Here is a 12,222-nt window from a genome sequence, read left to right on the forward strand (position 1 = left end):
TGACAGGGAAGGCATATCAAGCTTCTGTGCCTCCTATTGGAAGCCACTGAGGACTTTGGAAAATTAGAGGGATGTGCAGGAAGGCAAGAGTAGCCCAGGGAGAGCTCAAAAGCAAACCCTAAATACTTCAGAGCAGATTCAGGGACAGAGCTAGACAGAGAATGGTTTACTCATGTTGAACAAAAAGCAGTAGAAAGAAGCCAGGGGTTCTTGTCAATAGGGCATGAAATATGGGAGCCCATGCCTGGATTGATTGACATGCTTTGTTTAGGAGCTAGGTCCTTTTGCAGTCACCATATGCATGGCAGGGTGGAAGAATGCCCTGAGTCCTCATCAACATTTGCTAACAGTGTGACCGGAACACTGTTTTTCTTGTTTGTGACATGAAGCTAATACCTCCCTTGTGGCTGAACCTACCTCACGATATTTCACCAGAAGACTTTCTGTTAAACTCCGAAGTGTTGTTGACCTGACTTTTCCTTCCCCTTGATGATAGGAAACCTTGATCTAGATGCCTTCTAGTATCTTCAGTTCGATCTAATGTCTGTCTTCCTTTTGTTGTCAAATTCAAGATTATTATTTAAGTGAGAGTCCAGGGATCAGCAAACATATTTAGTAAAGAGTGAGACAGTGAATATTTTAGGCTTTGGGGACCGTAAGATCTCCACTGCAAATACCAGACTCTGGTATCACGGCATCGTAGGTAAACAAATGGCAGTGGCTGCGCTCCAGTCAAACGTCATTTACAAAAGCAGGTGGCCAGCGGAATCTGGCCCAAGGCCCATAGTCTGCAGACCCTTGACATACTCCATCTGGGTTTTCCTCCTCCACCAACCTCCTCATGCCATCCCCTCTCTAGCCTTACTTTCTGCTGAGTTAGCTGGGCAGCAGGGACAGCATTCATTTAGGGTTCCGGTAAATCTGCAGAAACAGGAAGCATGTCTAAGGACACTACGGAGGTCCCAACCCTTTCCACAAGCCCTCGAAGGTCTTCTACCTGTGTCCCTGTGTGCAGCCCCATACTCCATCAGACATCCCTGAGGCTGGAACCCAGACTGATTCTCCCAGTTAATGTGATACTCAGTGTGTTAGGGTTCTCTAGAGGGACCGAACTAATGGAATATATATATATACACACACACACACACACAAACACACACACACGTATATATATGTATATGTGTGTGTGCGTTTGTTGAGTATTAACTCACATGATCACAAGGTCCCACAATAGGCCCCGCCTGCAGGAAGAGGAGCAAGGAGAGCCAGGCCAAGCTCCAAAATTGAAGAACTTGAGTCCGATGTTTGAGGGCAGGAAGCATCCAGCACAGGAGAAAGATGGAGGCTGGTAGGTGAGGCCAGGCTCTCTTTTCACATTTTTCTGCCTGCTTATATTCTAGCTTCGCTGGCAGCTCATCCAGATAAGAGTGGGTCTGCCTTTCCCAGCCCACTGACTCAAATGTTAATCTCCTTTGGCAATGCCCTCACACACACGCCCAGGATCAATAATTTGTATCCTTCGATCCAATCAAGTTTACACTTGGCATTAACCATCACACTCAGATTGGGCCCTTAGGAAACTTAGGGGCCCCTTTAATGCCACGTGGGAGGTTCAAGCTGTCTATGGCACTGGCTCTGTCTTCCTCTCTCCACCCCTTTGTGTCTGCTTCTGTCTCTCTGTCTCTCTCTCCGTCCATCCTCCCCTTTCCACCTCACCCTGCCTCCACTTGTACTGCTTTCCCCACCAGCTTGGCGGGGAAGCACCTGCAGAGGCTGCGCTCAGCAAATTCCAGCTGGGAAACACAATTCCAGCTTCCCATCTCCCCTGTCCACTTCAGCTTCCGCGTTCTGGGCCAATGTCCTCTTTTATCCTACCTGGACATATCAAGGCCTAAGGCGCACAAGTTCCTGTTCCTGTTTCCACTGCACTGCACCACCCTCTACTTTTACCCCTGAGAAGGAGGGGTCTTGGAGTGCAATGGCCCTGTCCCTGAGCTTTGTGCTCAGTGTCTCCACAGAAATCACCCCTTTTCAGGTGCCCCAGAGTGAGGGGTAGGCAAAAGCAAATGGAGAGAACATTCAGTTAAAATCTTCCATTTCCTACCGTTGGTCTGTGGATCAAGGGAGTGCACATCTCCCAGCACCAAGCAGCCCCTTGTTATCTTTATTATCTTTGTTAAGCCTTATTAGCTTTAGGAAAAGTTCACCCAGAAGAATTCGACAGAGTCCATTTTGCCCAGGGTGCAGAAAAGACCATCAGGAGTTCACAGCCCATTAGAAAATCCCAAAGAGAGACCTGCCACAAAACCGGAAACATGGCCAGCCTGAGCGGCCATGGCCCCAGGGGCAGGAGCCACGTGTCTCCAGCCCTTAGGCTGGGGTCCAGCTGGTTCTGCTCCTTCAGACTCCATGGAGGAGCAGGGCGAGGGGTCCCCTGGGGACTGAGCTCAGACCCTGGCCTCTCCAGGCTGGAAGGGGAGGATACAAGGGAGCAGACACCGGTGTATGGGGACACAACTCACCGTTTCTCAGAGGTGGGAGAATCCCCCTGACGATCACTGTTGCAAGAGATGCCTCAAGGGAATATTAAGGCTAGGTCACATTTTCAGAATTTCAGAAACTTTTCCAGAACTGTTTTATCTTCTAGTTGTGGTGCCAGATGGTAATGTTCTGGTAAATTTCCATGTTCCCAAGTGGAAGGGTTTGGAAATGATAAACAAAACAAAATAAGCTAACAACAACAAATCTCTTTCACTACACGCTTGTCTTTCTACACTATCCTGGTTATGTAGATACTGTTAGTCAGGATTCTGTGTGGCTTTAACGAAACAAAGGTCTATTGCTCCCACACTGCACAGAGGGAACACAGGTCACTGTGTGTGTCACGTGCGTGCACTCGGGGCAGGGAGCTCCCCCCTCCATTAGTCACTGGGGTTCCAGGCTGATGGGAACTCTGCCACCTTAAAAACTGCACCAGCTGAACACCTGCTTCCACCAGCACTATAGCAGCAGAGAGAACTGCTGCTCTCTTCTCATTTTCTTTCTTTCTTTCTTTCTTTCTTTCTTTCTTTCTTTCTTTCTTTCTTTCTTTCTTTCTTTCTTTCTTTCTTTCTTTCTTTCTTTCTTTCTTTCTTTCTTTTTCTTTCTTTTTCTTTCTTTCTTTCCTTTCTTTCTTTTCTTTTCTTTTTCTCTTTCTTTCTTTCTTTCTTCCTTTTCTTTCTTTCCTTCTTTCTTCTTCCTTTTCTTCTTTCTTTCCCTCCCTCCCTCCCTCCCTCCTCTCTCTCTCTCTCTCTCTCTCTCTCTCTCTTTCTTTCTTTCTTTCTTTCTTTCTTTCTTTCTTTCTTTCTTTCTTTCTTTCTTTCTTTCTGATGGAGTCTTGCTCTTGTCACCCAGGTAGAGTGCAATGGCACAATCTCAGCTCACTTCAACCTCCGCCTCCCTGGTTCAAGTGATTCTCCTGCCTCAACCTCCCTAGTAGCTGGGATTACAGGCGTGTGCCACCAAGCCTGGCTACTTTTTGTATTTTTAGTAGAAACGGTTTCACCATGTTGGCCAGGGTGGTCTCGAACTCATGACCTCAGGTGATGCACCCACCTCAGCCTCCCAAAGTGCTGGGATTACAGGCATGAGCCAATGAGCTACCACACCTGGCTTCTCTTCTCATTTTGATGCATTGGCCCCTGAGCGAGCTATGCCCCATCTCCCCAGTCCCGAGCAGAACTAGTCACATGGCCCTGTATAACCCTGTATAACTTCAAGGGGACAGAGGGAGAATCTGTCAGAGTGCATGGATATTTGATGAGCAGTAAATGGTTCTGCCACATAGATCTCAGCATCTTCTAGACCCTATTAACAGCTGCTTTAGAGAGGAACATTTTATTGGCTGTATTATTTATGTATCCATTCATTCATTCTAAATAATTATTGAATACCTCTTGGTGAGCAGGAGAGAACCTGTCCCTCCCTCGTATGGCTTGCAACAGTGAAATATTGTTGTGTGACTGATGCTGTGATAGGCACAGGACAGGGCACCCCAGAAGCACAGAAAACGTGTATGTGCCTGGAATATGTCAGGAAAGGCCTCCCAGAGAAGTTAAGGCTGCAGCTGACCCATGAAGAATGGTTGGGGATTTCTCCCAGTCAGACCTAGATCTGTAGCAGAAAACGCAAGTCAGGAACCTGCCTCCCTGGTCAGAGTTAGACCCTGCGAGTGACTGCCTTCTGGAGCAAGGACAGTTAAGGAGCAGACAATATGCCCCACATGTTATAAACAGAGACTGCCTTAGGCTGATTGTGTTTCTTGCCTTATCCCAAAGAGTACACGTCACCTCTCCGAGGTGGCTCACCTCCAGCGGCCGAAGTTGAGCCACATGGAGGAACTCTCTCAATCGGTTTCTGTTATAGATATGAAATTACTAATAACCGGGAGGTAGCTGTGCATGTGTGGACCCTCCTCCCAGCAGCCCTCTCTGGGGGTTTGGGGTGAGGGTTGTAGGGAGACACCTTGCTGTTTAATAAATAATAGAAGAGATTCATAAAGTGTCTGGGAAGCACATTCCTCATGCAGAAATGTTACGGAATAACACAGGATGAATAATAGAAAAGGTTATTGAAAAATTCATAATTTCCAAGTGCCAGTGAAGGGCAGCTCCTGTACAGTCTATTTGCCTGTAGAAAAGTGATTAAAATATATATTATTGTCCTGTCTATAGGAAAATGTATTATTAAGTGGATACTAGCGTGACATTTGAAAAATCCATTTCATTCCATTTAGCAGCAACGGGCTTTTGGCTGCTGCTTTGTGCAGCAGGTTTCACAAGCATTTTAATAAGCCATTTAAAAAACAAAAAGGGGATTTTAATTATGGCCCCCTGCCTCCCAGCCATGCTATTGCTTGCATTTACAGTTCTTCTGCCAGAGAAATTTAAAACATATAATAGGGAATGTAAATACCCTGCCTAACGTTTAGTAGGCCCACTGCCAAGAAAGGAACATGACCATTGGCCAGGAGGTACTTATGGGCTGCAGGAAGGCAGAATGGGAGATAGGTTTGCCTGTCCAGACACAACAAGAAACAAAGCCTCAGTGTAAGAGGCCCATAACCCCTGCCAGCCTTAAGTGTCACTACTCTTCTGTATAAACATTCACTTTTTTTTCCCATATGAAACCAGGAGTTACTTTTGAGGTCTAATGAGAAACAGTTCTTATTTCTGAATAATGAATTGAGTCGGGATCAGGGATCATCTGATTTGCCCATCTGCTTCTTGGCAGAATGCATCTCCTCAGCTTGAAGATCATATGCCCAGTACAGCTCGGAGCTGGATTCTGAATAGATTCAGGTTTGGAGCTTGGGATGGGCACCTCTCCGTGCCTTGCTCAGTATTCAAATTCTCCTATAAGTTGGGTAAGGGCCAGGAGGCAGGATGAGATCTGAGAGGGGTGGGCCACGCCCTTTCAACCTCAACCTCCATTTGGCTTGGACAGCTCTCTGGTCCGGTGGTCTTTCGGGGAGCATACAGATGGATAGTGGTGGCAGCAAGGTCATTCCGGCAGTTGGTGTAGGAATTGAGGCAGAAGGAGCATGATGCAGCACAGCACCATCACAGTCCCAGTCTCTTCCCTACTAACTGTAAGTTTGGCAGAGTCACCTGGCCTCTCTGGGTCTCTCTGCATTTTAATAGTGAAACTCTTTGGGTTTTTAATGACAAAAATAGAGCAATTTACACCATATCATAGTTTTAAACATTTTTCTTTAAGACCCTTTTTTAATAATTAAATCATTTGTTTTAATGAAATCTCATTTGGAAGCAGATAAAATTGTTTCTCTAGTTGAAGAGGGATTAGGGGACCAAAATGCCTCCCACCTCAAAACCCCTTCCCTCTCCTTTTTTTTTTTTTTTTTTTTTTTTAAGGCAGCCCCAGGAAGCCTGTAGTTCTGATTCCAAGGGGATTCCTGGAGCACAGTATGAAAACCAATGCATTTAATGATATATAAGGTCTCATCTGGCTCTAAGTTTCTCAAAATGAACTGTGGTCTGTGTCTGACTCATTGGGATGAGAGAATGTCTTTTCTGGCCTCATTTTTACTCCTCTTTATTTAGTCATATATACGTGTACATTTATTCAACAAACATTTACTGAGAACTGCACATGTGTTGCATTTATTCTAGAATACTGGAGTAAGCACTGTCTGAATATGGATCATGAGCAAGACATACTCCTTGTTCTCTCTAATGAAGCAACAGGCACCTAAACAGCGTGCTGTATGGTTCAAAACACAGGAAATAAGAGTTATATTGGTGGCACAAATAGGTTTTTTACTAGTAAAAATTATGAATTAGATTTAAAAAGGAACTAAATCTCTCTCCAGTTTATTTTTCAGGCCACTTTATTAATTAAAGTACTGAATTCATCTTTTGGGTCTCTGTATGGGTGGCAGATTGCTACTCAGGCAGGCTGTACCAGGAGGCTGCCTCAGTTGCTGAAACACTGAAAATAGTTCATTTGGGTTGGTGAATAGATCCTGCCAAAATTCCCTGAATGGCCTTTGTTGTTCTGTTAACTTAAACCCACCTATCTCCAACATTTTCTTGATTCACCTATTCTCCTAAACTGCAAGAGTAAGGATGGGGGTTTCCATCGCCATGTGGTGCAGTGTTCAGAGCCTGGTCTGAGTGGTTAATACCAGTATCTTACCACTTATTAAATAAGTCGAAAATATCCTTCTCAAAAAGTCGGTCTCTATCAATGCTTCCTTTCGATTCCAAGTTCCCAGAAGACTGGCTCTACTTAATATTCACTCCCCATAGAGTTCCCAGTGTTTTCCTGGCTTGACAATCAGATAGTGAAACTAACATCCCTCTTTGGCATTTTAAAATTGCTTCGGATTCTCTACACTCTCCCTAGGTGATCTCATTTAAGTGGCATCTTTATGTTAATGACTCTCAAATTTATATCTTCAGCCCAAACATCTCTGAGTTCTAGACTCACACATCCATCTGTCTACTTGACGTCTCCACTTGGACACCTTTCAGAAAGCTCAAACTTAACATTCTCCAAGTTGAGCTTCCTTTTTATGTGATGCTATATATCTGTCCCCATCAATTGTCCCTATGTCAGTAAATGGAACCACCATTGACTCAGGAGCTCATGCTAAATGCCCAGGAGTCATCCCTGAAGCTTTCCTTTCACTTACCACCTATATTTAATTGTCAGCAAGTCCTGTCCATTCTACCTGCAAAATACATCTTGTAATCAGACTTCCCTCTTCATCTCCACTACTGCCATCTTAGTTCAAGGCACAAATGTATTTCTGCCCAACAATTAACCAGTCTCTCAACTTCAACTCTTGATCTGGCTCAATTAATATTCTATACAGCAGCAATTGTGATAATGTCACTCCTTTGCTCAATCCTGTTAATCTTCCTCCATTGCAGTGAAATTCAAACTTCATCCCCTAGACTGTAAGCCCTGCACCTGTGTCCCATGCTTGCCTCTCCCCACTAACTCAGTGCCATTTATCATTTTCTTCATGCTAAACCACATGGCTTCTCTCCATCCCTCCAACATACCCACTTCAGGGTCTTGACTTTATCCTCTCTCTGCTTAGCCAGTGCTTCTCAATTATAATGTGTGTATGAATAATTGGGAATCTTATTAATATGAAGAATACAATTCCACAGACTTAGGGTGAGGGCCAAAATTTGCATTCCTGGTAAGCTCTCAAGTGATGCTAATAACCCTGTTAGTCCATGGACCATAGTTTGAGTAGTGTGTAGTGTGGCTTCAGTTACTGTTATCCCAGCTTATTGCTTGACTACTTCCTCCTCATTTTAAGAAATCAGCTTGATTGAGATATGATTCACATAACTTACGATTCAAAAGCTTAAATTGTGAAATGTATTGGTGTTTAGTATATTGACAGAATTGTGCAACTATAAGCACAGTTAATTCTAAAACATTTTCAAGACCCCATGAAGAAATTTTGTACCCATTAACAGTCACTCTTGACATTGTCCCGTACACTCAGTCCTGGGCAACCACTAATCTACGAATGTCCCCACAGATTTGCCTATTTTGGACGTTGAATATCAATGGACTCATATACTGTGTGGTCCTACGTGACTTACTTCTTCCACTTAGCATCATTTTTCAAAGTTCATGTGTGTTGTAGCATGCAGGTTTCATACTCTGCTTCCTTTTATGGTCAAATAATATCCCATTGTGTAGATCTGCTACATTTTGTTTATCCATTCATCATTTGATGGACATGTGGATTGTTTTTACTTTTTACCTATTATCAATAATGCTGCTATGAACGTGCATGTACAAGTTTTAGTGTAGACATATATTTTTGTATCTATTCAGTATTTGACTAGGAGTGGGTCATATGATAACTCTGTGTTTCAAATTTATAGGAACCGTCAAACTGTTTTTCAAAATGTGGCCACACCATTTGACAGTCACATCACCAGTGTGTGAGGGTTCCAATTCTCTGAGTTCTCCTCAATCCTTGTTATGACCTGTCTTTTTTTACTATAATCTTCCTCGTGGGTGTGAAGTGGTATCTCATTGTGGTTTTGATTTGCATTTCCCTAATGAGTAGTGATGTATATTTTCATGTGGTTATTGGCCATTATATATATTTGTATATCTTTGGAGGTAGGACTATTCAGATCCTGTGACCATTTTTTAAATTGAGTATTTGCCTTATTATTGAGTTATAAGAGTTCTTCATATATGTGGGATACTAGTCCTTTATTAACTATATTGTTTGCAAATATTTTCTTCCACTCTGTAGCTTCTTTCACTTTCTTGATAACGTCCTTTGAAGCACAAAATTTTAATTTTGATGAAGTTCAGTTAATCTAGATTTTCTTTTGTCACAAGTGCTTTTGTTGTCATATCTAAGAAGTTGTTTTGTGGCCCAAGGTTGCAAAGATTTACCCATATATATTCTTCTAATAGTTTCTTTTTATTTTCATTTTAGCTATTATGTCAAAGTCCATGATCAAATTTAAGGTCTTTTTTTCTTTCTTTTTTTTGGGGGGGAGGGGGTGGGGAGGGGTAGGAATCCCACTTCCTTCCTTTTTATGTGGATACCCAGTTGTCCTGGCATCAGTTTTTAACAAACTATTCTTTCCCTCATTGAGTTTTCTTGGCACACTTGTCAAAAATCAATTGATCATGTATTATATATGTGAGGGTTTTTTTTCTGGACTCTATTCTATTTCATTGGTCTATATGTCTGCCCTTAAGTCAAAACTCACACTGTTTTGATTACTGTAGGCTACTAGTACATTTTGAAATCAGGAAATGTGAGGCCTCCAACTTTGTTCTTATTTTTCAGAACTATTGTATCTATTGTGGGTTTCTTGATTTCCATATTAATTTTAGGATCAGCTTGTCAATTTCTGCAAAAAAAAAATGGCAAATCGAGATTTAGATAAGGATTATGGTGAATCAATCAATACACTTAGAAGTTTAACATTTTAAAAGTATTAAGTCTTCCAATCTGTGTTCACAGAGTGACTTTTCATTTACTTGGGTCTTTTAAATTTCCTTTCCGTAGTGTTTTATAGTTTTCAGAGTGGAAGTTTTGCAATTATTTCATTAAAATTATCCCTGAGTACTTGACTCTTTTTGATGTTGTTGTAAATGAAATGATTTTCTTGATTTCACATTTGGATTGTTAACTGCTAGTGTAGAAAAGTATAATTTGTTTTTGTATATTTATTGTGTACCCTTTACATTTGCTGAATGTATCTCTTAGTTCTAATACTTTCTTAGTGGATTCCTTGGAATCTTCTCTGTATGGGATTATGTCATCTGCAGACAGTGATAGCTTTAATTCTTCCTCTCCAATCTGGAAGGATTTTATTTATCTGTTTTGCCTGTGCTATGCTGAACGCAAGTGGCAAGAGTGAACATCCTTGTACAGTTCCTAATCTTAGGGGGAACGCTTTTAGTCTGTCCCCAGTAAGTATGATGTTAACCCTGGGTGGTTTGTACATGCCCTTTATTGGGGTGAGGACGTTTCTTTCTATTCCTAGCTTGTTGAGTGTTTGTAACATTTAAAGTTTGAAAAAGATAAATAAAGGTGCCCTCTTCAATTTGAAGTCAGCTTCAATGGTTCCTTGGTAGAGAGTCCTATTCGTAGCTGCCTGGAAGCCTCTTACTGGACTATCTCACCTAAGGCAGCTTCCCCACCCCACTCTATTAATCATTGTTTCAATTCTGTGCTTTCTTTTTGATGCTACTTATTTATAATTGTAAATGCTCTTTCACAATTGTTTTCTTTTTTCTTTCTCTGCCTCACTGCATCAAGAGAAACTGTCCCCAAGGACAACAAGAGACCAAGTTCGTCCAGTTCACTGCTGTGTTTTCTGTTTGTTTGCTTGTTTTTGAGATAGGGTCTGGCTCTGTCATTCGGGCTGGAGTGCAGTGGTGCCATCACAGTTCGCTGTAGCCTCAACCTCCCTGGCTAAAGTGATTTGCCTACCTCAGCCACTGTGGCTCAAACGATTCACACACCTTCAGGCACACAGCACCATGCTGGGCTATTTAAAAAAATTTTTTGTTTGTAGAGCTAGGCTCTCAGTGTGTTGTGCAAACTGGTCCTGAACTCTTGGCCTCAAGCGATCCTCCTGTCTAGCCTCCCAAAGTGCTAGGATTACAGGTGTGAGCCACCACAGCTGGCTGACTGCTGTATTTTCTGTGTCGACCACAGGTCCTGGAAGATAATAGGTGATCAGTCAATGAATATTTGTTAAACAACTGAATCAATAAATGTATTATTGATGTCCTAGGTAGATAGATGCTGAGTGATTCCTCATTAAATAGATGCAGAAGAGACTGATGGCCAGTGACTGGACAGTGATGACAGTAATGGGTTTGGAAAATAGTAGAAAAACATTTACAATGGAGGATTTCAGTGGCCAAGACAGAATAAAATAACACGTGGGAACTGACTGCAAAAAGTGTTCTGTCAAGGGGGTGGGCACACTCATACCCCACCTGAAATCAGGATATGCCGTGTTCAATAGCCTGAGTTGTTAGCAAGTTCATTTTGTTTCTATGTAGGGCAACCAAGAGCAATAATAGCTATTAAACTCTCCCTGGCAGTCTAGAATCCTAGGCAATGGGCCAGCGTGCTTTAGGGAGTTTTCCTATCCCAGCACAAAAAAAGGAGGCTGTGGTTTAAGAGACCACATGGTGGCTGGCTAAATAGACCTCTAACTGTATCTTTATCATCAGTTTCATCTCATTTCTTTTACCACCCTGGAGTTAAATCTGTCCATTTCTCAACCTCCTCCTCCTGAGCCCCCATCATGATCATCTAAATTAAAATCTGTTATCGGTTTCTGGATAATCCCCTTTGATGCCCTGAGTACCGCAGGATCTGTGTTGCTCAAACCTAGCATGCAAGTGCTGATAGCTTTTGAGCAGCTAAAATGCTTTGTGTATCTCACACAAATGTCTGCATCACTTGCAACCAGCCAAGAGCTGGCAAAAAGAGACACATTTATGGCCGGAGGTTTTATGAAGTTGTGAGTGAAATTGCCTTTGCGGGTGGTTCAGGAGGCCTGAAGCTACTGGCCTTCTTGCCATTCTTTGTTCACTCCCTCAGAGAGAAGAGTGGGGCCCCCATGCTTCTCCACTGTTTTGTGGTTATAGTCCTCCCTGTACTGTGTTTCGTTTGTTTGTTTTTATAATAAATCTTGTTTCAGTAAGTTATCCCTGGGTCACATCAGTGGCCAAAGTATAAATTAAAATTTTGGATGAACAAGTAATAACTTCACCTGGGCCAATTAATCCCAATCATGACATGACCCATAATTGCAACTTTGTCATTTTTCCATTTCTTCCTTCCCTCAATGATGGCCTCTCTCTCCTGGGGTAGGGGAGTATGTATGAAAGAGCCTGGGGTCAGGGTTAGCAGAGCCTGCCTGTAATGAACACTAGTCGCAAAATGCAAGACGAGGTGTGTGAACCCTCCAACACTCAGGTTTTTGTCTATAAAACAAGGACTCTAATTTTCATGTAGTATTTATTAAAAGAGAATGAAATTGATTATTGTTGTACGTATTTACCATCACTCTCCATGCTAGATTGTAAACTGGACTGGAGACTCCAGGAAGGCAGGTGATGATTGTATTTTGTTTTCTGTGTTGTCAAACCTCGTACACACGGTTTGATCAGTAAACATTTTTGAATGAGTGC

At 42.5% G+C, this 12,222-nt stretch overlaps 1 protein-coding gene across 8 annotated transcripts in view; it reads left to right on the plus strand.

The window, feature by feature from the left end:
• The window catches only part of NTM (neurotrimin), a 1,227,126-nt gene that overhangs the window by 489,625 nt on the left and 725,279 nt on the right, over positions 1-12,222 (plus strand). Inside the window, exon 1 of one of the 8 annotated variants that reach the window (XM_008021541.3) lies at positions 5,419-5,629. The exons of the other annotated variants lie outside the window; for them this stretch is intronic. The gene's annotated coding sequence lies outside the window, so the exon portion shown is untranslated. Of the gene's footprint in view, positions 1-5,418; positions 5,630-12,222 lie in introns of those variants that run through there. 8 annotated transcript variants of the gene reach the window in all.

Source organism: Chlorocebus sabaeus, chromosome 1 (genome assembly GCF_047675955.1).
Source record: "Chlorocebus sabaeus isolate Y175 chromosome 1, mChlSab1.0.hap1, whole genome shotgun sequence".
In the NCBI taxonomy this organism is placed as follows: domain Eukaryota; kingdom Metazoa; phylum Chordata; class Mammalia; order Primates; family Cercopithecidae; genus Chlorocebus; species Chlorocebus sabaeus.